General features: G+C 43.7%; 1 protein-coding gene across 4 annotated transcripts in view; it reads right to left on the bottom strand.

The window, feature by feature from the left end:
• Nucleotides 1-13,942, bottom strand: part of LOC126210526 (pyruvate carboxylase, mitochondrial) — a 408,145-nt gene extending 394,203 nt beyond the window's left edge. For all 4 annotated transcript variants that reach the window (XM_049939771.1, XM_049939775.1, XM_049939774.1 and 1 more), the window contains exon 1: nucleotides 13,839-13,942. The gene's annotated coding sequence lies outside the window, so the exon portion shown is untranslated. The remainder of the gene's footprint in view (nucleotides 1-13,838) is intronic.
• Nucleotides 13,943-14,187: the final 245 nt, after the last annotated feature.

Genomic DNA, 14,187 nt, shown 5'->3' with positions numbered 1-14,187 from the left:
CTTAGAAAAAAAATTGCTCTGAGCACTATGGGACTTACATCTTAGGTCATCAGTCCCCTAGAACTTAGAACTACTTAAACCTAACTAACCTAAGGACATCACACAACACCCAGTCATCACGAGGCAGAGAAATTCCTGACCCCGCCGGGAATCGAACCGGGGAACCCGGGCGTGGGAAGCGAGAACGCTACCTCACGACCACGAGCTGCGGACTCTCCCTTAGAACAAGAACTGAAAGGAAAACGATGCACGTTCACTCTTGGCGATAACCAATCTGCTAACAATGGTAGCTGCATGTAAGGGGCACAATAAAAGGTGTCCGATGGATTCGCCATATATCGAATTTGTCCGGAACACTTCATGCCGATTACGTCAACATTTCCCCACACACGTCTCCGCCCACGGCAAAGACCGATCTTGTCATTTAGATTTGTGTTCATTTGCAGCAACTGTTTCTGAAGAGCGTCTACGAGAAGAAATAGCACACAGCGTCAAAAATGGTTTTCTTAAAGGAAGTGGTGTGCTTTTTCTTCACATCGGAAATCTTTTTATTCTATTCACACCTCCCTCCCCCCGTCCTCACAAGCCAGTGCAATCTACTACTTTCGTACCACCTATATTCGCTTCACACAAAGAGAAAGACTGGACCCGACGAAAGCTCTTTCACACAGTGGAAGTGAAATTATGTTCTACTACAATTTCGAAAGAACAATTTCAAATATATAGTGAAAATATAATATAAATAAAAAATATCGGCACTCGATACTGCCATTTAGATGTATCGGGGGTAAAGTATCGCAACTACTTGTCGATATTTCTTGGGGGAAATACCAATATTCTATGAACCGCCCTCGTGGTCTCGCGGTAGCGTTCTCTCTTCCCGAGCACGGGGTCCCGGGTTCTATTCTCGGCGGGGTCAGGGATTTTCAGCTGCCTCGAGATGACTGGGTGTTGTGTCATCATCATCATCATCATCATCATCATCATCATCATCATCATCATCATCATCATTCATCCCCATTACGGCAACGGCAAACCACCTCCACTAGGATCTTGCCTAGTACGGCGGTGCGGGTCTGCCGCATCGTTCCCCTACGCTCTGTGAAGGAGTATGGGACATCATCATCAACCGCCTTACACCAGAGATGACAGGAACGCCCAGTTGCCTCTCCCCACATCTCTCTCTCTCTCTCTCTCTCCCTCTCTCTCTCTCTCCCTCTCTCTAGCGCACGGAAGTAACTAGAAAATATTCCCGCGGCAAGCGGCGAGCGCCAGCAGTGATGAATGGGGCACTGACCTGCTGTACACGCCCGCACGTTGGCCAGACGCAGCGTCGTCCTGACTCATACCACAGTCTTAAGAACCACACAGACAGGCAGAGCAGGTTGTGCTGCCAGGATTGAGCCCTTTTCCGGCTCTTTTACGCCAAACAGGTTCTCTGAAGGTCGCTAGACGGGTTCATTGATCTGCTGGCTCCTACCCCGCAGCTCTCTAAAGCCGATAGCATAGGAACTTCAGCGGAGGCGATGCACCGGCGGGCAACTCCTCTGTATGTCTGCTGGCGGCTTGCCACACACATTCCCACAGGTCAATGTGTAAGAGGCAGCCAAATGTGAACGAGACAGATGGAAAGAAACTAAGTAAACAGTTTATTATCCGAAAAGTAACCACCATAACTGTTAATATATTTATACCACAGAGACAAGACGCTTAACGCCTTCATGGAAAAAATGTTTGCAATTGCCTGTAGAACCGTGACTCCATACGTGCACCATCTAGTTCGAAGTAAATCGCCGGCCAAGAATACCTCTCTTTAGGGCTCCAAAAATAAGGGAATCACGTGGGGAGAGACCGCGATTGTATGGAGGATGTCTAAGGGCTTCCCAGCGAAACTTCTGCACCGTAGTCGAAACAACAGGCACGCCAGCCCCAGGAACGTCTTGGCTTTCTTTGGTTGCAAGGGGCCGCTTGCTCATTGACTTTCTGGAAAACGGCGCCACAACTAACACACAGCGTTACGTGGGCACTTTCCAACAACTGAAGCACGCCATCAGGTACAAACGCCCAAGAACTTAGACGGATAGCGTCATTCTGGTGCAGAACAATGCCCACTCACGTTGCCACTGTTTCGAGTGCGTCGCAACAGTTTGGCTGGGAAGCCCTCACACATCCTCCATGGAAAATGGAAATGATCGTATGGCATTGTTGGCCGGGAGGCCCCATTCGGGGGAGTTCGGCCGCCGTATTGCAAGTCCTGTTTTGGTGACGCCACATTGGCGAATTGCAAGTCAGTGATGATGGAATTGATGGACACAACACCCACTCCCCTGCCGGGGATCGAACCCGGGCCCCCCGTGTGGTAAGCGGTAATGCTACCTCTAAGCTACGGACATCCTCCACACAGTCCCGTATCTCCCCATGCGATTTCCACATTTTTGGAACCCTGGGGAAAGATATTCGTCTCCTTAGATTTTCGGACGGAAAGGTGCAACGCCTCGGTACAATCCTGGTTACGCAGGCAGCCGCAAACATTTTTTCCATGTGGGCGTTAATAGTCTTGTCTTTCTTGGTCATCAGTCTTGACTGATTTGATGCGGCCCGCCATAAATTCCTTTCCTGTGCTAACCTCTTCATCTCAGAGTAGCACTTGCAACCTACGTCCCCAATTATTTGCAGGATGTATTCCAATCTCTATCTTCCTCCAGTTTTTGCCCTCTACAGCTCCCTCTAGTACCACGGAAGTCATTCCCTCATGTCTTAGCAGATGTCCTATCATCCTGTCCCTTCTCCTTATCAGTGTTTTCCACATATTCCTTTCCTCTCCGATTCTGCGTAGAACCTCCTCATTCCTTATCAGTCCACCTAATTTTCAACATTCGTCTATAGCACCACATATCAAATGCTTCGATTCTCTTCTGTTCCGGTTTTCCCACAGTCCATGTTTCACTACCACACAATGCTGTACTCCAGACGTACTTTCTCAGAAATTTCTTCATCAAATTAAGGCCTATATTTGTTGTTAGTAGACTTATCTTGACCAGGAATGCCCTTTTTGCCATTGCCAGTTTGCTTTTGATGTCCTCCTTGTTCCGTCCGTCATTGGTTATTTTACTGCCTACGTAACAGAATTCCTTAACTTCATGTATTTCGGGGCCATCAATCCTGATGTTAAGTTTCTCGCTGTTCTCATTTCTACTACTACTCATTACCTTCGTCTTTCTTCGATTTACTCTCGGTCCATACTGTGTACTCAGACTGTTCGTTCCGTTCAGCAGATCATTTAATTCTTCTTCACTTTCACTCAGGATAGCAATGTCATCAGCGAATCGTATCATTGATATCCTTTCACCTTGTATTTTAATTCCACTCCTGAACCTTTCTTTTATTTCCATCATTGCTTCCTCGGTGTACAGATTGAACAGTTGGGGCGAAAGACTACAGCCTTGTCTTACACCCCTCTTAATAAGAGCACTTCGTTCTTGGTCGTCCACTCTTATTATTCCCTCTTGGTTGTTGTACATATTGTATATGACCCGTCTCTCCCTATAGCTTACCCCCTACTTTTTTCAGAATCTAGAACAGCTTGCACCATTTTATATTGTCGAACGCTTTTTCCAGATCGACAAATCCTATGAAAGTGTCTTGATTTTTCTTTAGCCTTGCTTCCATTATTAGCCGTAACGTCAGAATTGTCTCTCCCGTCCCTTTACTTTTCCTAAAGCCAAACTGATCGTCACCTAGCGCATTCTCAATTTTCTTTTCCATTCTTCTGTATATTATTCTTGTAAGCAGCTTCGATGCATCAGCTGTTAAGCTGATTGTGCGATAATTCTCGCACTTGTCAGTTCTTGCCGTCTTCGGAATTGTGTGGATGATGCTTTTCCGAAAGTCAGATGGTATATCGCCAGACTCATATTCTACACACCAACGTGAATAGTTTTGTTGCCACTTCCCCCAATAATTTTAGAAATTCTGATGAAATGTTATCTATCCCTTCTGCCTTATTTGACCGTAAGTCCTCCAAAGCTCTTTTCAATTCCGATTCTAATACTGGATCCCCTATCTCTTCTAAATCGACTCCTGTTTCTTCTTCTATCACATCAGACAAATCTTCACCCTCATAGAGGCTTTCAATGTATTCTTTCCACCTATCTGCTCTCTCCTCTGCATTTAACAGTGGAATTCCCGTTGCACTCTTAACGTTACCACCGTTGCTATTAATGTCACCAAAGGTTGTTTTGACTTTCCTGTATGCTGAGTCTGTCCTTCCGACAATCATATCTTTTTCGATGTCTTCACATTTTTCCTGCAGCAATTTCGTCTTAGCTTCCCTGCACTTCCTATTTATTTCATTCCTCAGCGACTTGTATTTCTGTATTCCTGATTTTCCCGGAACATGTTTGTACTTCCTCCTTTCATCAATCAACTGAAGTATTTCTTCTGTTACTCAACCCATGGTTTCTTCGCAGCTACCTTCTTTGTACCTATGTTTTCCTTTCCAACTTCTGTGATGGCCCTTTTTAGAGATGTCCATTCCTCTTCAACTGTACTGCCTACTGCGCTATTCCTTATTGCTGTATCTATAGCGTTAGAGAATTTCAAACGTATCTCGTCATTCCTTAGTACTTCCGTATGCCACTTCTTTGCGTATTGATTCTTCCTGACTAATGTCTTGAACTTCAGCCTACTCTTCATCACTACTATATTGTGATCTGAGTCGATATCTGCTCCTGGGTACGCCTTACAATCCAGTATCTGATTTCGGAATCTGTCTGACCATGATGTAATCTAATTGAAATCTTCCCGTACTTCCCGGCCTTTTCCAAGTATACCTCCTCCTCTTGTGATTCTTGAACAGGGTATTCGCTATTACTAGCTGAAACTTGTTACAGAACTCAATTAGTCTTTCTCCTCTTTCATTCCTTGTTCCAAAGCCCATATTCTCCTGTAACCTTTTCTTCTACTCCTTCCCCTACAACTGCATTCCAGTCGCCCATGACTATTAGATTTTCGTCCCCCTTTACATACTGCATTACCCTTTCAATATGCTCATACACTTTCTCTATCTGTTCATCTTCAGCTTGCGACGTCGGCATGTATACCTGAACTATCGTTGTCGGTGTTGGTCTGCTGTCGATTCTGATTAGAACAACCTGGTCACTGAACTGTTCACAGTAACACACCCTCTGCTCTACCTTCTTATTCATAACGAATCCTACACCTGTTATACCATTTTCTGCTGCTATTGATATTACCCGATACTCATCTGACCAGAAATCCTTGTCTTCCTTCCACTTCACTTCACTGACCCCTACTATATCTAAATTGATCTTTTGCATTTCCCTTTTCAGATTTTCTAGTTTCCTACCACGTTCAAGCTTCTGACATTCCACGTCCCGACTCGTAGAACGTTATCCTTTCGTTGATTATTCAATCTTTTTCTCATGGTAACCTCCCCCTTGGCAGTCCCCTACCGGAGATCCGAATGGGGGACTATTCCGGAATCTTTTGCCAATGGAGAGATCATCATGAGACTTCTTCAATTACAGGCCACATGTCCTGTGGATACACGTTACGTGTCTTTAATGCAGTGGTTTCCATTGTCTTCTGCATCCTCATGTCGTTGATCATAGCTGATTCTTCCGCCTTTAGGGGCAATTTCGCACCCCTAGGACAAGAGAGTGCACTGAACCTCTATCCGCTCCTCCGTCCTCTTTAACAAGGCCGTTGGCAGAATGAGGCTGACTTCTTATGCCGGAAGTCTTCGGCCACCAATGCTGATTATTTGTCAAAATTTAGGCAGTGGCGGGGATCGAACCCGGGACCGAAGACGTTTTGATTATGAATCAAAGACGCTACCCCCTTTTTTTTCTCACTTTTGTTCGTTGCATCTGCTCGGGGCGGACGTCGTAAGACATCCGTTTAAGTTCGTTGTTGATCGATTAGCTCAGTTTTTTTTTTATTACAGAGGGCTGCTAACCCTCTGACCGAACACGCTGAGCTACCGTGCCGGCTATCCCTAGACCACGGGTACTTGCTTTACCATACCATAGACGCTACTTTTACAAGAGGTGATTTCTCCATATTGAGGTCGGAGTGCTGACAGTGTGTTCCACTTACTAAGAAGCATTCAATCCACCCAGAATACTGGTTCACTATTACGAGGGCTCGTTTGTAAGGTCACCGGTTGAAATATTAGTCACGCGAGAGCATAGTTGTGGTATCGCGAGAAAAGAGACTAGCCGCCAGCACCAGCCATAAGGGGCCAAAAATTCTGAAGACGGCATTAACGTAAGCCGACACCGGAATAAATGTTATTGTCATTTGGATTGTCTATTCTAACCTAAATAGCGGTCAGTTTGCAGCGCTCTTGTTATAGGACTTACCTGGCCCGTCGTATGACCCTCGACCAGTTTGAAGTCATGGCACTGGAGTGGGGTGCAAGTGGTTCAAATGGCTTTAAGCACCATGGGACTTAACATCTGAGGCCATCAGTCCCCTATACTTAGAACTACGTAAACCTAACTAACCGAAGGACATCACACACATCCATACCCGAGGCAGGATTCGAACCTGCGACCGAGGCAGCAGCGCGTTTCCGGGCTGAAGCGCCTAGAACCGCTCGGCCACAGCGGCCGGCGTGCATGTGGAACTGGACATTTGTGGTAAGGTCTTATGAGACGAAACTGCTGAAGTCATCGGTCCCCAAGCCTACACACACTAACTTACGCTAAGGACAACACACACACACACACACACACACACACACACACACCACACACACACACACACACACACACACACACACACACGCCGGAGAGATGACTCGAACCTCCGACGAGGGGAGCCGCGCGAACCGCGGCAAGGCGCCTAAGACCGCGCGGCTACACAGCGGGGCGGTGTGCATCTGTCAGAAGGGTGTGTCGGAGATTTTCTCTGCTCAGGGACTGCGTGTTGTGTTTTGTGCTAATCCTCATCATTTCATCGCCATCGACGCACAAGTCGCCGAAGTGGCGTCAGATCTAAATACTCGCACCCGGCGAACGGTCTACCCGACGGGACGTGCTAGTCACATGACATTTTTATCGAATCAGCGCTGACAGATGCATCGATGTAGTCGACTCAGAGTCGTGCCTATGACCCCACAAATCTTCTTTCGGAGCTCAGCATTGTATGGTAGTGAATCATGGAGGATGGGAAAAACGGAACAGAAAGGGATCGAAGCGTTTGAGATGTGGTGCTACAGAAGAAGGCTGAAAATTCAGTAAACTGACAGTGAATGAGAAGTTTCTCTGCAGAATCGGCGAAGTCACAAGCACATGAAGAACACCGACAGGAAGAAGGAACAGTACGATAGGAACGTTACGGCATTAGGGATTCACCTTCGTGGTGCAAGAAAGGGCTACAGAGGCCAAAAATTGTAGGAGAAAACAGACATTAGAATACATCCAACAAATAATTGAGGATGTAAGTTGCAAATGCTATTCTCGAATGAAAAGGTTGGCAGAGGAGAGGCATCCATGGCGTGTTGCATCAAAATGGTCGGAAGACTGATGACACAAAAAACACGGCGTAACTTAAATTATCTGATATGTTCGTGCAGCAATGTGGTCTGGCCAACGTATCTTGAAAGGGAGGTGTACCACTTGCAGCCACGTAACACGGGCTACTAACAGTGGACGTACTAAGACCCTAACTGTGGACTATCTGCGCACTTTGCGAAATTCCAAGAGGCAAAATCGCAACTCGTCGAACCAAACTACAAACCTCCACTCAGTCACTGTGCTGTTTCTGTTTGGCTCATTGACCACTGGAGTACGTGGAGCGTGATCGTAGCTTTATACAGATTGTTAGACTATTACAAAGTGGGGAGGGGGCGAGTAAAATACAGCAACAAGCAAAAACTCTTGACAGACACAGGTCCAGAAACTAATGGTTTCCCCGATACGACGTATCATTCATGCCAATATTTCTGCACTGTGAAAGTCTGCGGCTGCGTACGCATGTGTGGTCCATGTATGATGCAACAGAACACCTTTCTATGCTGTTCTGCAGTTCGCAGCTCGAATCTTCGAGAACAGGTATATCGGTCGTGACTCGCCAATACCAATGCCTCTCAGGTCCTCCGACTTCAACCCAAAGGATTTTTTGTTTAATAAAAGAATACATTGTCCGTTGCAGGCTGTATTGTACTTTATTAAAATCATACTATTAGCTCATTTCGGCCGTTAGCCATTATGAAGCACGTCTATATCACGTATTACGAATCATGGTCACCACATGTAACTGAAAAGAATGTGATGAGCAACACAGGTAATACACAAGTGTGGTTGATAATGGCTCAATACAGCCTACGACGAATAATGTATTCTGGATCCCACAGAAGCAAAACAGCAAAATCTTCAGATATTATAGACTCATTTCGGCCGTTAGCCATTATGAAGCACGTCTATATCACGTATTACGAATCATGGTCACCACATGTAACTGAAAAGTATGTGATGAGCAACACAGGTAATACACAACAGTGTGCTTGATAATGGCTCAATACAGCCTACGACGAATAATGTATTCTGGATCCCACAGAAGCAAAACAGCAAAATCTTCAGATATTATAGACTCCTGCTCTGCCCTCACAGTTTTACTACCGCTAGTACCTTATCTCCTACCTTCCAGACTTCACAGCATTTCTCCTGCATACTGTTAGCGACTAGCCGTCTTGTGCCTCTACAATCTTTACTCCCACACTTACTTCCATTACCAAATTGACTCTCCCTTGATGCCCCAGAACGTGCTTGTTAACAGTGGTAGGAATTAGGACTTGGTATTTTTAAAAGACAAGGAATCCGACACATCGATATTTAGAAAATATAATTGGGCTCTCGATTTACCGAGGGAAAACATCGATAGAAAAAATAAGTACATGCGTATAAAAATATTGGCTGCGTGTTGCAAATATACTACCCGTTTTAGGGCTGTATATATGTATTGAATTATTATTAGACATTCTGTACATTAACAAGCTAAAAGCGTATCTATCCCCTTTAGAGCAAGACTCGAAAGGTAAACGATGCACGTTCACGCTTGGGGATAACCAGTTTACTAACATTGGTAAACGCATGTAAGTCTGACAAAAGATGCCCAATGGGTCCATCGTTCGGTTTCGTCACACATTGAATTATTGCGGAACACTTCGTGTCTACTTCCTGTTTTTCATTTCTGCCAACGCCAGCGAACTTGCAGTTGCAGTGTCAAAATTGCGTGGTAAAGCTATACATCGCATCTTATGTTGGTAGTGCCGAGCGCCGATTACGTCACCGTTTCCCCGCAAACGTCTCCTCCACTCAAAGACCGGTCTTGTAATTTAGATTTTTGTTCAATTTGAGCAACTGTTTTTGAAGACTGCCAATGTAACAGCACACTAGTTGCGTTAAAAATTGTTTCTAAACGCAACTGCTGTGTTATTTCTTCGCATCTGAAATCTTTTCAATTCCACCCCCCCTCTCCCCCTCTACCAAGAGCAATCTGACTTTTTGTGTGACACAGTCAAAGATTGTTTGGATTGATGAAACTCAAAAAGTAATGACACCTCCACACAGTGAAGGTAAAAGGTTTTACTACAGGTTCAAAACAAGAACTTCAAATGTTCACAAAAAATTGTGAATACAATGAAAATATCGGCACTCGGTATAGCTATTTGGATATCTATACGTCGTGTAGAAACATCGCCGACTTGTATCGATATTTTTTGGAATATACCTCGGTATTTCATCATCATCATCATCATCCCTTGTCTTTGCTAATATCTAGAGAAGAGGAGTGAAAATTTGAAATTTTAATACTTTTTGCAATTCACTCTCTTTCACACAGAACAGGTTCTGGAGGAAACCGAGGAGATACTTGAAAGGACTATTAATTTTCAGAGAAATAAAAACTGAAGTTTGCTGATGACATTGTAATTCTGCCAGACGGGAAAAGACATTGAAGAGCGGTTGAACAGAGTGGATAGCCTTGAAAAGCGCGTACAAAGTGAGTATTGAGAAAAATGAAACCAGGGTAATGGAATGTGGTCGAATTAAACCAGACAACGCTGAGGGAACAGTATTAGAACTTGACACCAAAAGTAGATGAGATTTGCTATTTGGTCAGCAAAATAACTCATGATGGCGAAAGTAGACATGATATAAAATGCAGATGGGCTATGCCACGAAAAGTGTTTCTGAAAAAGAGAATGTTAACATTTAATATAAATCTAATTGTTAATAAGTCTTTTCTTAAGGTATTCGGAGTGTAACCTTGTGCAAAAGTAAGACCGAAACGATACACAGTTCAGATAAGGTAAACCTTGTTGTGCTACTGCAGAACGCCGAAGGTTTGATGGGTAGATAGGTACTAAATCGAACTTGGGGAAAAACTGTGGCACAACTTGACTAAAAGAAGGGATCGACTGTCAGTTTGTTAATGGAGAGACTTTGGGGCGGGAGGGATAAAAATTGTAAAGGGAGAACAGGGGGCGAGTGCAGTAAGCAGGTTCGCAGTCCGAGTGTAGTTTGTTAAGTCTGGAAAATTTCTGTGAAAGAATGGAACATTTTTTGTTGCGCCTTCACGGTTGGTAAACTTGATTGTCCTAAGGATCGTATGAAGAATTTCAACAATGAACGCGTACAGTACAATGTTGGATTGGTCGATTGATCGAATGCGATTAAAAATGAAGAAAATCAGAGTTTTTTGCTGTTATTAAACATTATCATTTCACCGGTTGGACAGAGGGACCATTATTGAAGATCATTTTGGATTCAACGTGGTCGGACAGGCACCGAAGTCTGAGCGCGCACCGGCCGTCCAATTGAGGTCACAGAAAACCTATTGACAGAATTCGTGATATGGTAATTCAAGACCGCCGTATAAAAATTCCTGACATTGCTGAGACTTTACTCGTCTCAACTGCGCGAGTGCATAATATCCTGCACGGAGAATTAGCTACAAAGAAGCTGTGCGAGGCGCGTGCCACCATTGCTCACAGTCGATCAAAAGCACATCCGGCACAACATTTCAACATGTCTGCGATGTTTAACCGCAATCTGCAAGACTTTCCGTGTCCATCTGTGACTATTGTTGAAACCTCGATCCATGGACAAGCTGGTGGTTGTTGGATCGTTCGATACGTTTTTTGTCCGGAAAAGGATCAAGTTTTGCTCGCAAAAAAGTGCTCTTTCACCTGGATAAGGCACCATTTCACACATCAACGAAAACAATGGCGAAAGTGCTTTAATGGACCTTGAATTGGTTTCTCATCCACCATGCTCACCAGACATGGCCCCAAGTCACTTCTTCCTGTACCCTAACTTGACACTGGCTTGGTGGGAAGAACTTTGCTTTAAATGAGGAAATGATACAATGAACGTTTATTTTGTAGAGTTCGACAGAACCTACTTTTCCGATGGGATGAAGCTGGAGGATCGCTGGACCAAGTGCGTATTCGTCAAGGTAGACTACACAAGTATGGTGAGTTGGTTACGAAAGAAAGTGTTTCTTGTTTTTTTACCACGTTTATCAAACCACCCTCTCAGTTATCCACAGATGAGGCTTGCACAGGATGGCCAAGCATTGAGAGTTGCATCAAACCAGTTTTTCGACTGAAGAACAAATGATGCCAACATTTTTTTGTCATTTGGATTTGCTGCCTTTGCATTTGCCGAATTTGTAGATCTAATTACTGGCTGCAAGGTCCTCCAGCTACGCAAACACTTTCAGTGCCTTCGTGCCATTGTCAGTGAGCATCCTTCATCAAAATGTTAGTTTTACATTATCCATGAACCCTGCAGAATTATCGAGTATTGGTAGCTGGTCATCTGCAAATTTAATGTCAGGAAATCCTTTTTCATCTCAATTTCCATGCGTTGTGAGGTACACACAAGCACTACATATTCTGCAGCACTTCGTTTGTAAAATAACACTTTGTCGAAACACAATGTACATGTTGCTGTGTGTGTCCAATACCAGTTGGCGTTTGTCACACAAGTGAACGATAGCTGGGACTGGACGCAACACACAGCAGCAACATTTACAGTGTGTTTTGGCGAAGTTGAAAGTGTGTGTGTGTGTGTTTCACAAAAACTCATTGAAATCCAGATGACAAACTATTTGCGAAAGGTAAATTTGCAGATGACAAGGTAACAGTACCCGATGTACGGAAGATCGACGGTAGCCCTGTAACGTAAAATTAATATTTGGATAATGATGATGACACAACGTGCTGAAACATTCGGGTCTGTATGAAAAGAACATTTTTTGCATAACTGACAGGCCTTACATCCAGTAATTTGTGAGAGCTTGTTGCTGTAGTTTTTAAATCAATTACATGTCATGCACATTTTATTTTTTAGATGTGTACTCTTCAGTTTGTTTTTTAGAAATTACGACAATGCCATGTATTACGTACTAATCCAAAAATTTACTACCATATTAAAGTCATTAGCATCTGTAGCACGGTGGCGGCAAATTTTACTGGGTCAAGCAATCCGTCAAGACTTCTATTGAGGTATCTACAAACTGTGCTATATTGTGTAAAGATTCTGTGAAAAAACAGCACCATTCACACTTTCAATAGAAAAATATCCTCACATTCACTTTAAGACAAACAAAGTGAATGTGATAAGGGTTTTAGTATTTATACTGTGGCATTAATTTATTCCTTACGCTTGCTGCGTGAGACATGGTCAGAGGCTAAGCTGACGCGCATCTGCATCTCAAAAACACTTCCACCGAGAGGTAAACATGCTGATCAACGACTGCATTGTGGCTCGGTGAGTTAAAAGCGGACTTAAATTAGAGATTTTAGTGTTACCAATCATGTCAAAAGTCAGTACCGATCGAGCTATTTGTTCCTTACGTGCAACTGAATGAGACTGAAGAGCGATAGTTCAAAGTCAACCGAATGATGACACCCGGGAAATGGGACGCGGTGGGTGGGGGAAAGATTACGTGAGCTGCTTCAAGGTCGCCTCTGTTGTGTTATATCGCTGACATTGCAGCTCTGTTGCATGTGAGCGGAGCTTTCAAAAATAAACCTACAAACCAGTTCTGTAATCACGTCTCAATGCAGTACATACTCCGGTCATTCGAGTTGTTCCGAAAGCCATCCTATGTATGTTACATAACCAGATATGTTAGTGCACATTTTTAAAAAAGGACTGGGTAACTTAGGTACAGCTACAACAGAGCATATCCTTAAAAGTTGTCGGAATCATCGCGACTCGTAGACAAAATTTACTGACCTCTAAATTACAATATCGCTGGTCTTACATCACTAGAGTGTACTGCAAAGTTCTTGTTAGTTACCGATCAGAGAAATTTATTGGCAATGATCTTTAGCTTCCAATTCGTGTAAAACTAGTACCGTAACAACCTTCCCATTTAACACAATACCAAAAAAAAAAAAAAAAAAAAAACATTGTACTCATAATTCACTCACTGCGTTCATGATTGTGTTCTGTAACTAGAAGCTGAAAATTACTAAAATACATGCAAATCATTGCAACTGTTTATAAGAATTTGGTACAGTACTCTGGTGCTACTGGTTAAGTCAAGGGAAAACAAAATACTTTTGTCAGTTAACTAGTCACCAATATTACATCAGGCATAAGCTGTCGCGCGATTAGGAATAGTATTAGCTAATGCATATCAACGCTCAATTCTCGCCTGCATGCTCACATGGTCTTCCGTAAATTTGATGCAAGTTACATACGTATCATGTTGCAGTCTGAATTTGGACTTATTTGAATCGTCTTTGGGTTTAAATGCTTCAATTTATTGGTCAGTGCAGTTATTAAACTCACCGAATCGCTAGCGTTTTGCTGAAACCAGCAGCACACCAACTCACCTATCACTGCACGAACACTACTGCGAGCTGTGTTTCGTCTGTACCGGTGTGCGTCCAGAGAGTTTCAGTAGCTTGAAAGATGTTCTACTCGACCGGCACTGATATCGATAACCTTGCGCGACACAGTGACGTCCTTATTCTCTTGCAATAAAGGACTAAAATGTGATATTCCAGGAAGATTTCCATGTGCATATTAAAAGAGAATAGCGGTGGTTAATGTTGACAGTTCGTTCAAAGGAACTGTCTACAGGAGCCACTGGTGGTGGCATCTAGCGGCCAGATTCTGAAACTACTCCGAATGTGCC

This window comes from Schistocerca nitens, chromosome 10 (assembly GCF_023898315.1).
Source record: "Schistocerca nitens isolate TAMUIC-IGC-003100 chromosome 10, iqSchNite1.1, whole genome shotgun sequence".
Classification (NCBI taxonomy): Eukaryota; Metazoa; Arthropoda; class Insecta; order Orthoptera; family Acrididae; genus Schistocerca; species Schistocerca nitens.
Note: the sequence above shows the minus strand (reverse complement) of the source record. Positions and strands in the feature narration are given on the sequence as shown.